Here is a 17,719-nt window from a genome sequence, read left to right as displayed (position 1 = left end):
GATTTTGTGATCAATTTTCTAATCCAAGATGGTCGCCGCACAAAATTATGTTTTCACCAATGTGGATATCGTGTCCGAGGTTCTCGAGGGTGCAGAAAACAATTTTGGGATCAGTTTTAAATCCGAGATGGCCGCCGCTCAAAAGTATGATATCTTCATTATGGATATCGTATCAGAGGTTCTCGAGGGTGCTGAGAACAATTTTGTGATTATTTTTCAAATCCAAACTGGCCGCCACACAAAATTATGATTTCAGCAATATGGATATCGTACCCGAGGTTCTCGAGGGTGCAGAGAACGATTTGGTGATCATTTTTCAAATCCAAGATGGCCGCCGCACAAAATTATCATTTCAGCAATTTGGATATCGTACCCGAGATTCTCGAGGGTGCAGAGAACGATTTTGTGGACAGTTTTCAAATCCAAGATGGCCGCCGCTCAAAAGTATGATAACTACATTATGGGTATCGTATCCCAGGTTCTCGAGGGTGCTGAGAACAATTTTGTGATCATTTTTCAAATACAAGATGGCCGCCGCACAAAATTATGATTTCAGCAATATGGATATCGTACCCAAGGTTCTCGAGGGTGTAAAGAAAGATTTTGTGGTCAGTTTTCAAATCCAAGATAGCCGCCGCTCAAAAGTATGATAACTACATTATGGGTATCGTATCCCAGGTTCTCGAGGGTGCTGAGAACGATTTTGTGATCATTTTTCCAATCCAAGATGGCCGCCGCTCAAGAGTATGATAACTACATTATGGGTATAGAAACCCAGGTTCTCGAGGGTGCTGAGAACAATTTTGTGATAATTTTTCAAATCCAAGATGGCCGCCGCACAAAAATATGATTTCAGCAATATGGATATCGTGTCCGAGGTTCTCGAGGGTGCAGAGAACGATTTGGTGATCATTTTTCCAATCCAAGATGGCCGCCGCACAAAATTATCATTTCAGCAATTTGGATATCGTACCCGAGATTCTCGAGGGTGCAGAGAACGATTTTGTGGACAGTTTTCAAATCCAAGATGGCCGCCGCTCAAAAGTATGATAACTACAGTATGGGTATCGTATCCCAGGTTCTCGAGGGTGCTGAGAACGATTTTGTGATCATTTTTCCAATCCAAGATGGCCGCCGCTCAAAAGTATGATAACTACATTATGGGTATCGAAACCCAGGTTCTCGAGGGTGCTGAGAACATTTTGTGATAATTTTTCAAATCCAAGATGGCCGCCGCACAAAAATATGATTTCAGCAATATGGATATCGTGTCCGAGGTTCTCGAGGGTGAAGAAAAATATTTTGGGATCATTTTTAAATCCGAGATGCCCGCCGCTCAAAAGTATGATAACTAGATTATGGGTATCGTATCAGAGGTTCTCGAGGGTGCTGAGAACGATTTTGTGATCATTATTCAAATCCAAGATGGCCGCCGCACAAAATTATGTATTCAGCAATATGGATATCGTGTCCGAGGTTCTACATTATGGGTATCTTATCCAAGGTTCTCGAGAGTGTACAGAACGATTTTGTGATAATTTTTGAAATCCAAGATGGCCGCCGCTCAAAATTATGATAACTAGATTATGTGTATCGTATTCTAAGTTCTCGAAGGTGCAGAGAAAGATTTTCTGATCAGTTTTCAAATACAAGATGGCCGCCGCTCAAAAGTATGATAACTACGTTACGGGTTTCGTACCCGAGGTTCTCGAGGTTGCTGAAAACGATTTTGTGATCATTTTTCTTATCCAAGATGGCCGCCGCACAAAAATATGTATTCAGCAATATGGATATAGTGTCCGAGGTTCTCGAGGGTGAAGAAAATAATTTTGGGATCATTTTTAAATCCGAGATGGCCGCCGCTCAAAATTATGATAACTATGGGTATCGTAAAAGAGGTTCTCGAGGGTGCTGAGAACGACTTTGTGATCATTTTTCAAATCCAAGATAGCCGCCGCACAAAATTATGATTTCAGCAATATGGATATCGTACCCGAGGATCTCGAGGTTGCAGAGAAAGATTTGGTGGACAGTTTTCAAATCCAAGATGGCCGCCGCTCAAATGTATGATAACTAAATTATGGGTATCGTATCCCAGGTTCCCGAGAGTGCTGAGAACGATTTTGTGATCATTTTTCTAATCCAAGATGGCTGCCGCACAAAATTATGTTTTCACCAATGTGGATATCGTGTCCGAGGTTCTCGAGGGTGCAGAAAACAATTTTGGCATCATTTTTAAATCCGAGATGGCCGCCGCTCAAAAGTATGATAACTAGATTATGGGTATCGTATCCTAGGTTCTCAAGGGTGCAGAGAAAGATTATGTGATCAGTTTTCAAATCCAAGATGGCCGCCGCTCAAAAGTATGATAACTACATTATGGATATCGTATCAGAGGTACTCGAGGGTGCTGAGAACGATTTTGTGATCATTTTTCAAATCCAAGATTGCCGCCGCACAAATTTATGATTTCAGCAATATGGATATCGTACCCGATTTTTTCGAGTGTGCAGAGAAAGATTTTGTGGTCAGTTTTCAAATCCAAGATGGCCGCCGCTCAAAAGTATGATAACTACATTATGGGTATCGTATCCCAGGTTCTCGAGGGTGCTGAGAACGATTTGGTGATCATTTTTCAAATCCAAGATGGCCGCCGCACAAAATTATGATTTCAGCAATATGGATATCGTACCCGACATTCTCGAGGGTGCTGAGGACAGTTTTGTGATCATTTTTCAAATCCAATATGTCCGCCGCACAAAATTATGATTTCATCGATATGGATATCGTTCCCGAGGTTATCGAGGGTGCTGAGAACGAATTTGTGATCCATTTTCAAATCCAAGATGGCCGTTGCTCAAACATATGATAACTACATTATGGGTATCGTATCCGAGGTTCTCGAGAGTGCACAGTACGATTTTGTTATCATTTTTGAAATCCAAGATCGCCGCCGCTCAAAATTATGATAACTACATTATGGGTATCGTATCCGAGGTTCTCGAGGGTGCAGTAAACGATTTTTTGATCATTTTTCAAATCGAAGATGGCAGCCGCTCACAAGTATGAAAACTACATTATGGGTATCGTATCCGAGGTTCTCGAGGGTGCTGAGAACGATTTGGTGATCATTTTTCAAATCCAAGATGGCCGCCGCAAAAAATTATGATTTCAGCAATATGGATATCGTACCCGAGATTCTCGAGGGTGCAGAGAACAATTTGGTGATCATTTTTCAAATCCGAGATGGCCGCCGCTCAAAAGTATGATAACTAGATTATAGGTATCGTATACTAGGTTCTCGAGGGTGCAGAGAAAGATTTTGTGATCATTTTTCAAATCCAAGATGGCCGCCGCTCAAAAGTATGATAACTACATTATGGGTATCGTATCCGAGGCTCTCGAGGGTGATGAGAACGATTTTGTGATCATTTTTCAAATCCAAGATGTTCGGCGCACAAAATTATGATTTCAGCATTATGGATATCGTACCCGAGGTTCAAAGCTATGATAACTACATTATGGGTATCGTATCCCAGGTTCTCGAGGGTGCTGAGAACAATTTTGTGATCATTTTTCAAATCCAAGATGGCCGCCGCACAAAATTATGATTTCATCAATATGGATATCAAACCCGAGGTTCCCGAGGGTGCAGAAAACAAATTTGGGATCATTTTTAAATCCGAGATTGCCGCCGCTCAAAATTATGATAACTAGATTATGGAAATCGTATCCTAGGTTCTCGAGGGTGCAGAGAACGATTTGGTGATAATTTTTCAAATCCAAGATGGCTGCCGCACAAAATAATGATTTCAGCAATATGGATATCGTACCCGACATTCTCGAGGGTGCTGAGAACAGTTTTGTGATCATTTTTCAAATCCAAAATGGCCGTCGCTCAAAAGTATGATAACTACATTATGGATATCGTATCAGAGGTTCTCGAGGGTGCTGAGAACGATTTTGTGATCATTTTTCAAATCCAAGATGGCCGCCGCACAAAATTATGATTTCAGCAATATGGATATCGTACCCGAGGTTCTCGAGGGTGCAGAGAACGATTTGGTGATCATTTTTCTAATCCAAGATGCCCGCCGCACAAAATTATGATTTCAGCAATATGGATATCGTACCCGAGGTTCTCGAGGGTGCAGAGAACGATTTGGTGATCATTTTTCAAATTCAAGATGGCCGCCGCACAAAATTATGATTTCAGCAATATGGATATCGTACCCGAGGTTCTCGAGGGTGCAGAGAAAGAATTTGTGGTCAGTTTTTAAATCCAAGATGGCCGCCGCTCAAAAGTATGATAACTACATTATGGGTATCGTATCCCAGGTTTTCGAGGGTGCTGAGAACAATTTTATGATCATTTTCAAATCCAAGATGGCCGCCGTACAAAATTATGATTTCAGCAATATGGATATCGTACCCGAGTTTCTCGAGGGTGCAGAGAACGATTATGTTATCATTTTAAAAATCCAAGATGGCCGCCGCTCAAAAAAATGATAACTACATTATGGGTATCGTATCCGAGGTTCTCGAGAGTGCACAGAACGATTTTGTGATCATTTTTCAAATCCAAGATGGCCGCCGCAAAAAATTATGATTTCAGCAATATGGATATCGTACCCGAGGATCTCGAGGGTGCAGAGATCAATTTGGTGATCATTTTTTTAATCCAAGATGGCTGCCGCACAAAATAATGATTTCAGCATTACGGATATCGTACCCGAGTTTCTCGAGGATGCAGAGAAAGATTTTATGGTCAGTTTTCAAATCCAAGATGGCCGTCGCTCAAAAGTATGATAACTACATTATGGATATCGTATCAGAGGTTCTCGAGGGTGCAGAGAACGATTTGGTGATCATTTTTCAAATCCAAGATGGCCGTCGCTCAAAAGTATGATAACTACATTATGGATATCGTATCAGAGGTTCTCGAGGGTGCTGAGAACGATTTTGTGATCATTTTTCAAATCCAAGATGGCCGCCGCACAAAATTATGATTTCAGCAATATGGATATCGTACCCGAGGTTCTCGAGGGTGCAGAGAACGATTTGGTGATCATTTTTCTAATCCAAGATGCCCGCCGCACAAAATTATGATTTCAGCAATATGGATATCGTACCCGAGGTTCTCGAGGGTGCAGAGAACGATTTGGTGATCATTTTTCAAATTCAAGATGGCCGCCGCACAAAATTATGATTTCAGCAATATGGATATCGTACCCGAGGTTCTCGAGGGTGCAGAGAAAGAATTTGTGGTCAGTTTTTAAATCCAAGATGGCCGCCGCTCAAAAGTATGATAACTACATTATGGGTATCGTATCCCAGGTTTTCGAGGGTGCTGAGAACAATTTTATGATCATTTTCAAATCCAAGATGGCCGCCGTACAAAATTATGATTTCAGCATTATGGATATCGTACCCGAGTTTCTCGAGGATGCAGAGAAAGATTTTATGGTCAGTTTTCAAATCCAAGATGGCCGTCGCTCAAAAGTATGATAACTACATTATGGATATCGTATCAGAGGTTCTCGAGGGTGCAGAGAACGATTTGGTGATCATTTTTCAAATCCAAGATGGCCGCCGCACAAAATTATGATTTTAGCAATACGGATATCGTACCCGAGGTTCTCGAGGGTGCAGAGAACGATTTGGTGATCATTTTTCAAATCCAAGATGGCCGCCGCACAAAATTATGATTTCAGCAATATGGATATCGTGCCCGTGATTTTCGAGGGTGCAGAGAAAGATTTTGTGGTCAATTTTCAAATCCAAGATGGCAGCCGCTCAAAAGTATGATAACTACATTATGGGTATCGTATCAGAGGTTCTCGAGGGTGCTGAGAACAATTTTGTGATCATTTTTCAAATCCAAGATGGCAGCCGCTCAAAAGTATGACAACTACATTATGGATATCGTATCAGAGGTTCCCGAGGTTCTCGAGGGTGCAGAAAACAATTTTGGGATCATTTTTAAATCCGAGATGGCCGCCGCTCAAAAGTATGATAACTAGATAATGGGTATCGTATCCTCGGTTCTCGAGGGTGCAGAGAAAGATTCTGTGATCAGTTTTCACATCCAAGATGGCCGCCGCTCAAAAGTATGATAACTACATTATGGATATCATATCAGAGATTCTCGAGGATGCTGAGAACGATTTTGTGATCACCGCCAAGATGGCCGCCGCACCAAATTATGATTTCAGCAATATGGATATCGTACCCGAGTTTCTCGAGGGTGCAGAGAACGATTTGGTGATCATTTTTCAAATCCAAGATGGCCGCCGCACAAAATTATGTTTTCACCAATGTGGATATCGTGTCCGAGGTTCTCGAGGGTGCAGAAAACAATTTTGGGATCAGTTTTAAATCCGGGATGGCCAACGCTCAAAAGTATGATTACTAGATTATGGGTATCGTATCCTAGGTTCTCGAGGGTGCAGAGAAAGATTATGTGATCAGTTTTCAAATCCAAGATGGCCGCCGTTCAAAAGTATGATATCTTCATTATGGATATCGTATCAGAGGTTCTCGAGGGTGCTGAGAACGATTTTGTGATTATTTTTCAAATCCAAGATGGCCGCCGCACAAAATTATGATTTCAGATTTCATCTTGGATTTGAAAACTGTCCACAAAATCGTTCTCTGCACCCTCGAGAATCTCGGGTACGATATCCAAATTGCTGAAATGATAATTTTGTGCGGCGGCCATCTTGGATTTGAAAAATGATCACCAAATCGTTCTCTGCACCCTCGAGAACCTCGGGTACGATATCCATATTGCTGAAATCATAATTTGGTGCGGCGGCCATCTTGGATTTGAAAAATAATCACAAAATCGTTCTCAGCACCCTCGAGAACCTCTGATACGATTTCCATTATGAAGATATCATACTTTTGAGCGGCGGCCATCTTGGATTTGAAAACTGATCACATAATCTTTCTCTGCACCCTCGAGAACCTAGGATACGATACCCATAATCTAGTAATCATACTTTTGAGCGGTGGCCATCCCGGATTTAAAACTGATCCCAAAATTGTTTTCTGCACCCTCGAGAACCTCGGACACGATATCCACATTGGTGAAAACATAATTTTGTGCGGCGGCCATCTTGGATTAGAAAAATGATCACAAAATCGTTCTCAGCATCCTCGAGAATCTCTGTTATGATATCCATAATGTAGTTATCATACTTTTGAGCGGCGGCCATCTTGGATGTGAAAACTGATCACAGAATCTTTCTCTGCACCCTCGAGAACCGAAGATACGATACCCATTATCTAGTTATCATACTTTTGAGCGGCGGCCATCTCGGATTTAAAAATGATCCCAAAATTGTTTTCTGCACCCTCGAGAACCTCGGACACGATATCCACATTGGTGAAAACATAATTTTGTGCGGCGGCCATCTTGGATTTGAATAATGATCACAAAATCGTTCTCAGCACCCTCGAGAACCTCTGATACGATATCCATAATGTAGTTATCAAGTTATCATAGTTTTGAGCGGCGGCCATCTTGGATTTGAAAAATGATCACAAAATTGTTCTCAGCGCCCTCGAGAACCTCTGATACGATACCCATAATGTAGTTATCATACTTTTGAGCGGCTGCCATCTTGGATTTGAAAATTGACCACAAAATCTTTCTCTGCACCCTCGAGAATCTCGGGCACGATATCCATATTGCTGAAATCATAATTTTGTGCGGCGGCCATCTTGGATTTGAAAAATGATCACAAAATCATTCTCAGCACCCTCGATTTGAAAACTAATAACATAATTTTGTGCGCCGAACATCTTGGATTTGAAAAATGATCACAAAATCGTTCTCATCACCCTCGAGAGCCTCGGATACGATACCCATAATGTAGTTATCATACTTTTGAGCGGCGGCCATCTTGGATTTGAAAATTGACCACAAAATCTTTCTGTGCACCCTCGAGAATCTCGGGCACGATATCCATATTGCTGAAATCATAATTTTGTGCGGCGGCCATCTTTAAATTGAAAAATGATCACCAAATCGTTCTCTGCATCCTCTCAACCTCGGGTACGATATCCATAATGCTGAAATCATAATTTTGTGCGGCGGCCATCTTGGATTTGAAAAATGATCACCAAATCGTTCTCTGCACCCTCAAGATTTTCGGGTACGATATCCATATTGCTGAAATCATAATTTTGTGCGCCGAACATCTTGGATTTGAAAAATGATCACAAAATCGTTCTCATCACCCTCGAGAGCCTCGGATACGATACCCATAATGTAGTTATCATACTTTTGAGCGGCGGCCATCTTGGATTTGAAAAATGATCACAAAATCTTTCTCTGCACCCTCGAGAACCTAGTATACGATACCTATAATCTAGTTATCATACTTTTGAGTGGCGGCCATCTCGGATTTAAAAATGATCACCAAATCGTTCTCTGCACCCTCGAGAACCTCGGGTACGATATCCATATTGCTGAATACATATTTTTGTGCGGCGGCCATCTTGGATTAGAAAAATGATCACAAAATCGTTCTCAGCACCCTCAAGAACCTCGGATACGATACCCATAATGTAGTTATCATATTTTTCCAATCCAAGATGGCCGCCGCTCAAAAGAATGATAACTACATTATGGGTATCGAAACCCAGGTTCTCGAGGGTGCTGAGAACAATTTTGTGATTATTTTTCAAATCCAAGGTGACCGCCGCACAAAATTATGATTTCAGCAATATGGATATCGTACCCGAGGTTCTCGAGGGTGCAGAGAACGATTTGGTGATCATTTTTCAAATCCAAGATGGCCGCCGCACAAAATTATCATTTCAGCAATTTGTATATCGAACCCGAGATTCTCGAGGGTGCAGAGAACGATTTTGTGGACAGTTTTCAAATCCAAGATGGCCGCCGCTCAAAAGTATGATAACTACATTATGGGTATCGTATCCCAGGTTCTCGAGGGTGCTGAGAACGATTTTGTGATCATTTTTCCAATCCAAGTTGGCCGCCGCTCAAAAGTATGATAACTACATTATGGGTATCGAAACCCAGGTTCTCGAGGGTGCTGAGAACAATTTTGTGATAATTTTTCAAATCCAAGATGGCCGCCGCACAAAAATATGATTTCAGCAATATGGATATCGTGTCCGAGGTTCTCGAGGGTGAAGAAAACAATTTTGGGATCATTTTTAAATCCGAGATGGCCGCCGCAAAAAATTATGATTTCAGCAATATGGATATCGTACCCGACTTTCTCGAGGGTGCAGAGAAAGATTTTGTGGTCAGTTTTCAAATCCAAGATGGCCACCGCTCAAAAGTATGATAACTACATTATGGGTATCGTATCCGAGGTTCTCGAGAGTGCACAGTACGATTTTGTTATCATTTTTGAAATCCAAAATGGCCGCCGCTCAAAATTATGATAACTACAAAATTATGATTTCATCGATATGCATATCGTATCCGAGGTTCTCCAGGGTGCAGTAAACGATTTTTTGATCATTTTTCAAATCGAAGATGGCAGCCGCACAAAATTATGATTTCAGCAATATGGATATCGTACCCGAGGTTCTCGAGGGTGCAGAGAACGATTTGGTGATCATTTTTCAAATCCAAGATAGCCGCCGCACAAAATTATCATTTCAGCAATTTGTATATCGTACCCGAGATTCTCGAGGGTGCAGAGAACGATTTTGTGGACAGTTTTCAAATCCAAGATGGCCGCCGCTCAAAAGTATGATAACTACATTATGGGTATCGTATCCCAGGTTCTCGAGGGTGCTGAGAACGATTTTGTGATCATTTTTCCAATCCAAGTTGGCCGCCGCTCAAAAGTATGATAACTACATTATGGGTATCGAAACCCAGGTTCTCGAGGGTGCTGAGAACAATTTTGTGATAATTTTTCAAATCCAAGATGGCCGCCGCACAAAAATATGATTTCAGCAATATGGATATCGTGTCCGAGGTTCTCGAGGGTGAAGAAAACAATTTTGGGATCATTTTTAAATCCGAGATGGCCGCCGCTAAAAAGTATGATAACTAGATTATGGGTATCATATCAGAGGTTCTCGAGGGTGCTGAGAACGATTTTGTGATCATTATTCAAATCCAAGATGGCCGCCGCACAAAATATGTATTCAGCAATATGGATATCGTGTCCGAGGTTCTACATTATGGGTATCTTATCCAAGGTTCTCGAGAGTGTACAGAACGATTTTGTGATCATTTTTGAAATCCAAGATGGCCGCCGCTCAAAATTATGATAACTAGATTATGTGTATCGTATTCTAAGTTCTAGAAGGTGCAGAGAAAGATTTTCTGATCAGTTTTCAAATACAAGATGGCCGCCGCTCAAAAGTATGATAACAACGTTACGGGTTTCGTACCCGAGGTTCTCGAGGTTGCTGAGAACGATTTTGTGATCATTTTTCTAATCCAAGATGGCCGCCGCACAAAAATATGTATTCAGCAATATGGATATAGTGTCCGAGGTTCTCAAGGGTGAAGAAAACAATTTTGGGATCATTTTTAAATCCGAGATGGCCGCCGCTCAAAAGTATGATAACTAGATTATGGGTATCGTATAAGAGGTTCTCGAGGGTGCTGAGAACGATTTTGTGATCATTTTTCAAATCCAAGATGGCCGCCGCACAAAATTATGATTTCAGCAATATGGATATCGTACCCGAGGATCTCGAGGGTGCAGAAAAAGATTTGGTGGACAGTTTTCAAATCCAAGATGGCCGCCGCTCAAAAGTATGATAACTAAATTATGGGTATCGTATCCCAGGTTCTCGAGGGTGCTGAGAACGATTTTGTGATCATTTTTCAAATCCAAGATGGCCGCCGCACAAAATTATGTTTTCACCAATGTGGATATCGTGTCCGAGGTTCTCGAGGGTGCAGAAAACAATTTTGGGATCATTTTTAAATCCGAGATGGCCGCCGCTCAAAAGTATGATAACTAGATTATGGGTATCGTATCCTAGGTTCTCGAGGGTGCAGAGAAAGATTATGTGATCAGTTTTCAAATCCAAGATGGCCGCCGCTCAAAAGTATGATAACTACATTATGGATATCGTATCAGAGGAACTCGAGGGTGCTGAAAACGATTTTGTGATCATTTTTCAAATCCAAGATAGCTGCTGCACAAAATTATGATTTCAGCAATATGGATATCGTACCCGACTTTCTCGAGGGTGCAGAGAAAGATTTTGTGGTCAGTTTTCAAATCCAAGATGGCCACCGCTCAAAAGTATGATAACTACATTATGGGTATCGTATCCCAGGTTCTCGAGGGTGCTGAGAACGATTTTGTGATCATTTTTCAAATCCAAGATTGCTGCTGCACAAAATTATGATTTCAGCAATATGGATATCGTACCCGACTTTCTCGAGGGTGCAGAAAAAGATTTTGTGGTCAGTTTTCAAATCCAAGATGGCCGCCGCTCAAAAGTATGATAACTACATTATGGGTATCGTATCCCAGGTTCTCGAGGGTGCTGAGAACGATTTGGTGATCATTTTTCAAATCCAAGATGGCCGCCGCACAAAATTATGATTTCAGCAATATGGATATCGTACCCGAGATTCTCGAGGGTGCAGAGAACAATTTGGTGATCATTTTTCAAATCCGAGATGGCCGCCGCTCAAAAGTATGATAACTAGATTATAGGTATCGTATACTAGGTTCTCGAGGGTGCAGAGAAAGATTTTGTGATCATTTTTCAAATCCAAGATGGCCGCCGCTCAAAAGTATGATAACTACATTATGGGTATCGTATCCGAGGCTCTCGAGGGTGATGAAAACGATTTTGTGATCATTTTTCAAATCCAAGATGTTCGGCGCACAAAATTATGATTTCAGCATTATGGATATCGTACCCGAGGTTCAAAGGTATGATAACTACATTATGGCTATCGTATCCCAGGTTCTCGAGGGTGCTGAGAACAATTTTGTGATCATTTTTCAAATCCAAGATTGCCGCCGCACAAAATTATGATTTCATCAATATGGATATCAAACCCGAGGTTCCCGAGGGTGCAGAAAACAAATTTGGGATCATTTTTAAATCCACGATGGCCGCCGCTCAAAAGTATGATAACTAGATTATGGATATCGTATCCTAGGTTCTCGAGCGTGCAGAGAACGATTTGGTGATCATTTTTCAAATCCAAGATGGCTGCCGCACAAAATAATGATTTCAGCAATATGGATATCGTACCCGAGTTTCTCGAGGGTGCAGAGAAAGATTTTGTGGTCAGTTTTCAAATCCAAGATGGCCGTCGCTCAAAAGTATGATAACTACATTATGGATATCGTATCAGAGGTTCTCGAGGGTGCTGAGAACGATTTTGTGATCATTTTTCAAATCCAAGATGGCCGCCGCACAAAATTATGATTTCAGCAATATGGATATCGTACCCGAGGTTCTCGAGGGTGCAGAGAACGATTTGGTGATCATTTTTCAAATCCAAGATGCCCGCCGCACAAAATTATGATTTCAGCAATATGGATATCGTACATGAGGTTCTCGAGGGTGCAGAGAACGATTTGGTGATCATTTTTCAAATCCAAGATGGCCGCCGCACAAAATTATGATTTCAGCAATATGGATATCGTACCCGAGGTTCTCGAGGCTGCAGAGAACGATTTGGTGATCATTTTTCAAATCCAAGATAGCCGCCGCACAAAATTATCATTTCAGCAATTTGTATATCGTACCCGAGATTCTCGAGGGTGCAGAGAACGATTTTGTGGACAGTTTTCAAATCCAAGATGGCCGCCGCTCAAAAGTATGATAACTACATTATGGGTATCGTGTCCCAGGTTCTCGAGGGTGCTGAGAACGATTTTGTGATCATTTTTCCAATCCAAGTTGGCCGCCGCTCAAAAGTATGATAACTACATTATGGGTATCGAAACCCAGGTTCTCGAGGGTGCTGAGAACAATTTTGTGATAATTTTTGAAATCCAAGATGGCCGCCACACAAAAATATGATTTCAGCAATATGGATATCGTGTCCGAGGTTCTCGAGGGTGAAGAAAACAATTTTGGGATCATTTTTAAATCCGAGATGGCCGCCGCTAAAAAGTATGATAACTAGATTATGGGTATCGTATCAGAGGTTCTCGAGGGTGCTGAGAACGATTTTGTGATCATTTTTCAAATCCAAGATGGCCGCCGCACAAAATTATGATTTCAGCAATATGGATATCGAACCCGAGGATCTCGAGGGTGCAGAAAAAGATTTGGTGGACAGTTTTCAAATCCAAGATGGCCGCCGCTCAAAAGTATGATAACTAAATTATGGGTATCGTATCCCAGGTTCTCGAGAGTGCTGAGAACGATTTTGTGATCATTTTTCTAATCCAAGATGGCCGCCGTACAAAATTATGATTTCACCAATATGGATATCGTACCCGAGGTTCTCGAGGGTGCAGAGAACGATTATGTTATCATTTTTAAAATCCAAGATGGCTTCCGCTCAAAAAAATGATAACTACATTATGGGTATCGTATCCGAGGTTCTCGAGAGTGCACAGAACGATTTTGTGATCATTTTTCAAATCCAAGATGGCCGCCGCAAAAAATTATGATTTCAGCAATATGGATATCGTACCCGACTTTCTCGAGGGTGCAGAGAAAGATTTTGTGGTCAGTTTTCAAATCCAAGATGGCCACCGCTCAAAAGTATGATAACTAAATTATGGGTATCGTATCCGAGGTTCTCGAGAGTGCACAGTACGATTTTGTTATCATTTTTGAAATCCAAAATGGCCGCCGCTCAAAATTATGATAACTACAAAATTATGATTTCATCGATATGGATATCGTATCCGAGGTTATCCAGGGTGCAGTAAACGATTTTTTGATCATTTTTCAAATCGAAGATGGCAGCCGCACAAAATTATGATTTCAGCAATATGGATATCGTACCCGAGGTTCTCGAGGGTGCAGAGAACGATTTGGTGATCATTTTTCAAATCCAAGATAGCCGCCGCACAAAATTATCATTTCAGCAATTTGTATATCGTACCCGAGATTCTCGAGGGTGCAGAGAACGATTTTGTGGACAGTTTTCAAATCCAAGATGGCCGCTGCTCAAAAGTATGATAACTACATTATGGGTATCGTATCCCAGGTTCTCGAGGGTGCTGAGAACGATTTTATGATCATTATTCCAATCCAAGTTGGCCGCCGCTCAAAAGTATGATAACTACATTATGGGTATCGAAACCCAGGTTCTCGAGGGTGCTGAGAACAATTTTGTGATAATTTTTCAAATCCAAGATGGCCGCCGCACAAAAATATGATTTCAGCAATATGGATATCGAGTCCGAGGTTCTCGAGGGTGAAGAAAACAATTTTGGGATCATTTTTAAATCCGAGATGGCCGCCGCTAAAAAGTATGATAACTAGATTATGGGTATCGTATCAGAGGTTCTCGAGGGTGCTGAGAACGATTTTGTGATCATTATTCAAATCCAAGATGGCCGCCGCACAAAATATGTATTCAGCAATATGGATATCGTGTCCGAGGTTCTACATTATGTGTATCTTATCCAAGGTTCTCGAGAGTGTACAGAACGATTTTGTGATCATTTTTGAAATCCAAGATGGCCGCCGCTCAAAATTATGATAACTAGATTATGTGTATCGTATTCTAAGTTCTAGAAGGTGCAGAGAAAGATTTTCTGATCAGTTTTCAAATACAAGATGGCCGCCGCTCAAAAGTATGATAACAACGTTACGGGTTTCGTACCCGAGGTTCTCGAGGTTGCTGAGAACGATTTTGTAATCATTTTTCTAATCCAAGATGGCCGCCGCACAAAAATATGTATTCAGCAATATGGATATAGTGTCCGAGGTTCTCAAGGGTGAAGAAAACAATTTTGGGATCATTTTTAAATCCGAGATGGCCGCCGCTCAAAAGTATGATAACTAGATTATGGGTATCGTATAAGAGGTTCTCGAGGGTGCTGAGAACGATTTTGTGATCATTTTTCAAATCCAAGATGGCCGCCGCACAAAATTATGATTTCAGCAATATGGATATCGTACCCGAGGATCTCGAGGGTGCAGAAAAAGATTTGGTGGACAGTTTTCAAATCCAAGATGGCCGCCGCTCAAAAGTATGATAACTAAATTATTGGTATCGTATCCCAGGTTCTCGACAGTGCTGAGAACGATTTTGTGATCATTTTTCTAATCCAAGATGGCCGCCGCACAAAATTATGTTTTCACCAATGTGGATATCGTGTCCGAGGTTCTCGAGGGTGCAGAAAACAATTTTGGGATCATTTTTAAATCCGAGATGGCCGCCGCTCAAAAGTATGATAACTAGATTATGGGTATCGTATCCTAGGTTCTCGAGGGTGCAGAGAAAGATTATGTGATCAGTTTTCAAATCCAAGATGGCCGCCGCTCAAAAGTATGATAACTACATTATGGATATCGTATCAGAGGAACTCGAGGGTGCTGAAAACGATTTTGTGATCATTTTTCAAATCCAAGATAGCTGCTGCACAAAATTATGATTTCAGCAATATGGATATCGTACCCGACTTTCTCGAGGGTGCAGAGAAAGATTTTGTGGTCAGTTTTCAAATCCAAGATGGCCACCGCTCAAAAGTATGATAACTACATTATGGGTATCGTATCCCAGGTTCTCGAGGGTGCTGAGAACAATTTTGTGATCATTTTTCAAATCCAAGATTGCTGCTGCACAAAATTATGATTTCAGCAATATGGATATCGTACCCGACTTTCTCGAGGGTGCAGAAAAAGATTTTGTGGTCAGTTTTCAAATCCAAGATGGCCGCCGCTCAAAAGTATGATAACTACATTATGGGTATCGTATCCCAGGTTCTCGAGGGTGCTGAGAACGATTTGGTGATCATTTTTCAAATCCAAGATGGCCGCCGCACAAAATTATGATTTCAGCAATATGGATATCGTACCCGAGATTCTCGAGGGTGCAGAGAACAATTTGGTGATCATTTTTCAAATCCGAGATGGCCGCCGCTCAAAAGTATGATAACTAGATTATAGGTATCGTATACTAGGTTCTCGAGGGTGCAGAGAAAGATTTTTTGATCATTTTTCAAATCCAAGATGGCCGCCGCTCAAAAGTATGATAACTACATTATGGGTATCGTATCCGAGGCTCTCGAGGGTGATGAAAACGATTTTGTGATCATTTTTCAAATCCAAGATGTTCGGCGCACAAAATTATGATTTCAGCATTATGGATATCGTACCCGAGGTTCAAAGGTATGATAACTACATTATGGCTATCGTATCCCAGGTTCTCGAGGGTGCTGAGAACAATTTTGTGATCATTTTTCAAATCCAAGATTGCCGCCGCACAAAATTATGATTTCATCAATATGGATATCAAACCCGAGGTTCCCGAGGGTGCAGAAAACAAATTTGGGATCATTTTTAAATCCACGATGGCCGCCGCTCAAAAGTATGATAACTAGATTATGGATATCGTATCCTAGGTTCTCGAGCGTGCAGAGAACGATTTGGTGATCATTTTTCAAATCCAAGATGGCTGCCGCACAAAATAATGATTTCAGCAATATGGATATCGTACCCGAGTTTCTCGAGGGTGCAGAGAAAGATTTTGTGGTCAGTTTTCAAATCCAAGATGGCCGTCGCTCAAAAGTATGATAACTACATTATGGATATCGTATCAGAGGTTCTCGAGGGTGCTGAGAACGATTTTGTGATCATTTTTCAAATCCAAGATGGCCGCCGCACAAAATTATGATTTCAGCAATATGGATATCGTACCCGAGGTTCTCGAGGGTGCAGAGAACGATTTGGTGATCATTTTTCAAATCCAAGATGCCCGCCGCACAAAATTATGATTTCAGCAATATGGATATCGTACATGAGGTTCTCGAGGGTGCAGAGAACGATTTGGTGATCATTTTTCAAATCCAAGATGGCCGCCGCACAAAATTATGATTTCAGCAATATGGATATCGTACCCGATGTTCTCGAGGGTGCAGAGAAAGAATTTGTGATCAATTTTTAAATCCAAGATGGCCGCCGCTCAAAAGTATAATAACTACATTATGGGTATCGTATCCCAGGTTTTCGAGGGTGCTGAGAACAATTTTATGATCATTTTTAAATCCAAGATGGCCGCCGTACAAAATTATGATTTCAGCAATATGGATATCGTACTCGAGGTTCTCGAGGGTGCAGAGAACGATTATGTTATCATTTTTAAAATCCAAGATGGCTTCCGCTCAAAAAAATGATAACTACATTATGGGTATCGTATCCGAGGTTCTCGAGAGTGCACAGAACGATTTTGTGATCATTTTTCAAATCCAAGATGGCCGCCGCAAAAAATTATGATTTCAGTAATATGGATATCGTACCCGAGGATCTCGAGGGTGCAGAGATCAATTTGTTGATAATTTTTTAAATCCAAGATGGCTGCCGCACAAAATAATGATTTCAGCATTATGGATATCGTACCCGAGTTTCTCGAGGATGCAGAGAAAAATTTTGTGGTCAGTTTTCAAATCCAAGATGGCCGTCGCTCAAAAGTATGATAACTACATTATGGATATCGTATTAGAGGTTCTCGAGGGTGCTGAGAACGATTTTGTGATCATTTTTCAAATCCAAGATGGCCGCCGCACAAAATTATTATATTAGCAATATGGATATCGTATCAGAGGTT

Source organism: Leptidea sinapis, chromosome 35 (genome assembly GCF_905404315.1).
Source record: "Leptidea sinapis chromosome 35, ilLepSina1.1, whole genome shotgun sequence".
NCBI lineage: Eukaryota > Metazoa > Arthropoda > Insecta > Lepidoptera > Pieridae > Leptidea > Leptidea sinapis.
This window is presented reverse-complemented; position numbering follows the sequence as displayed.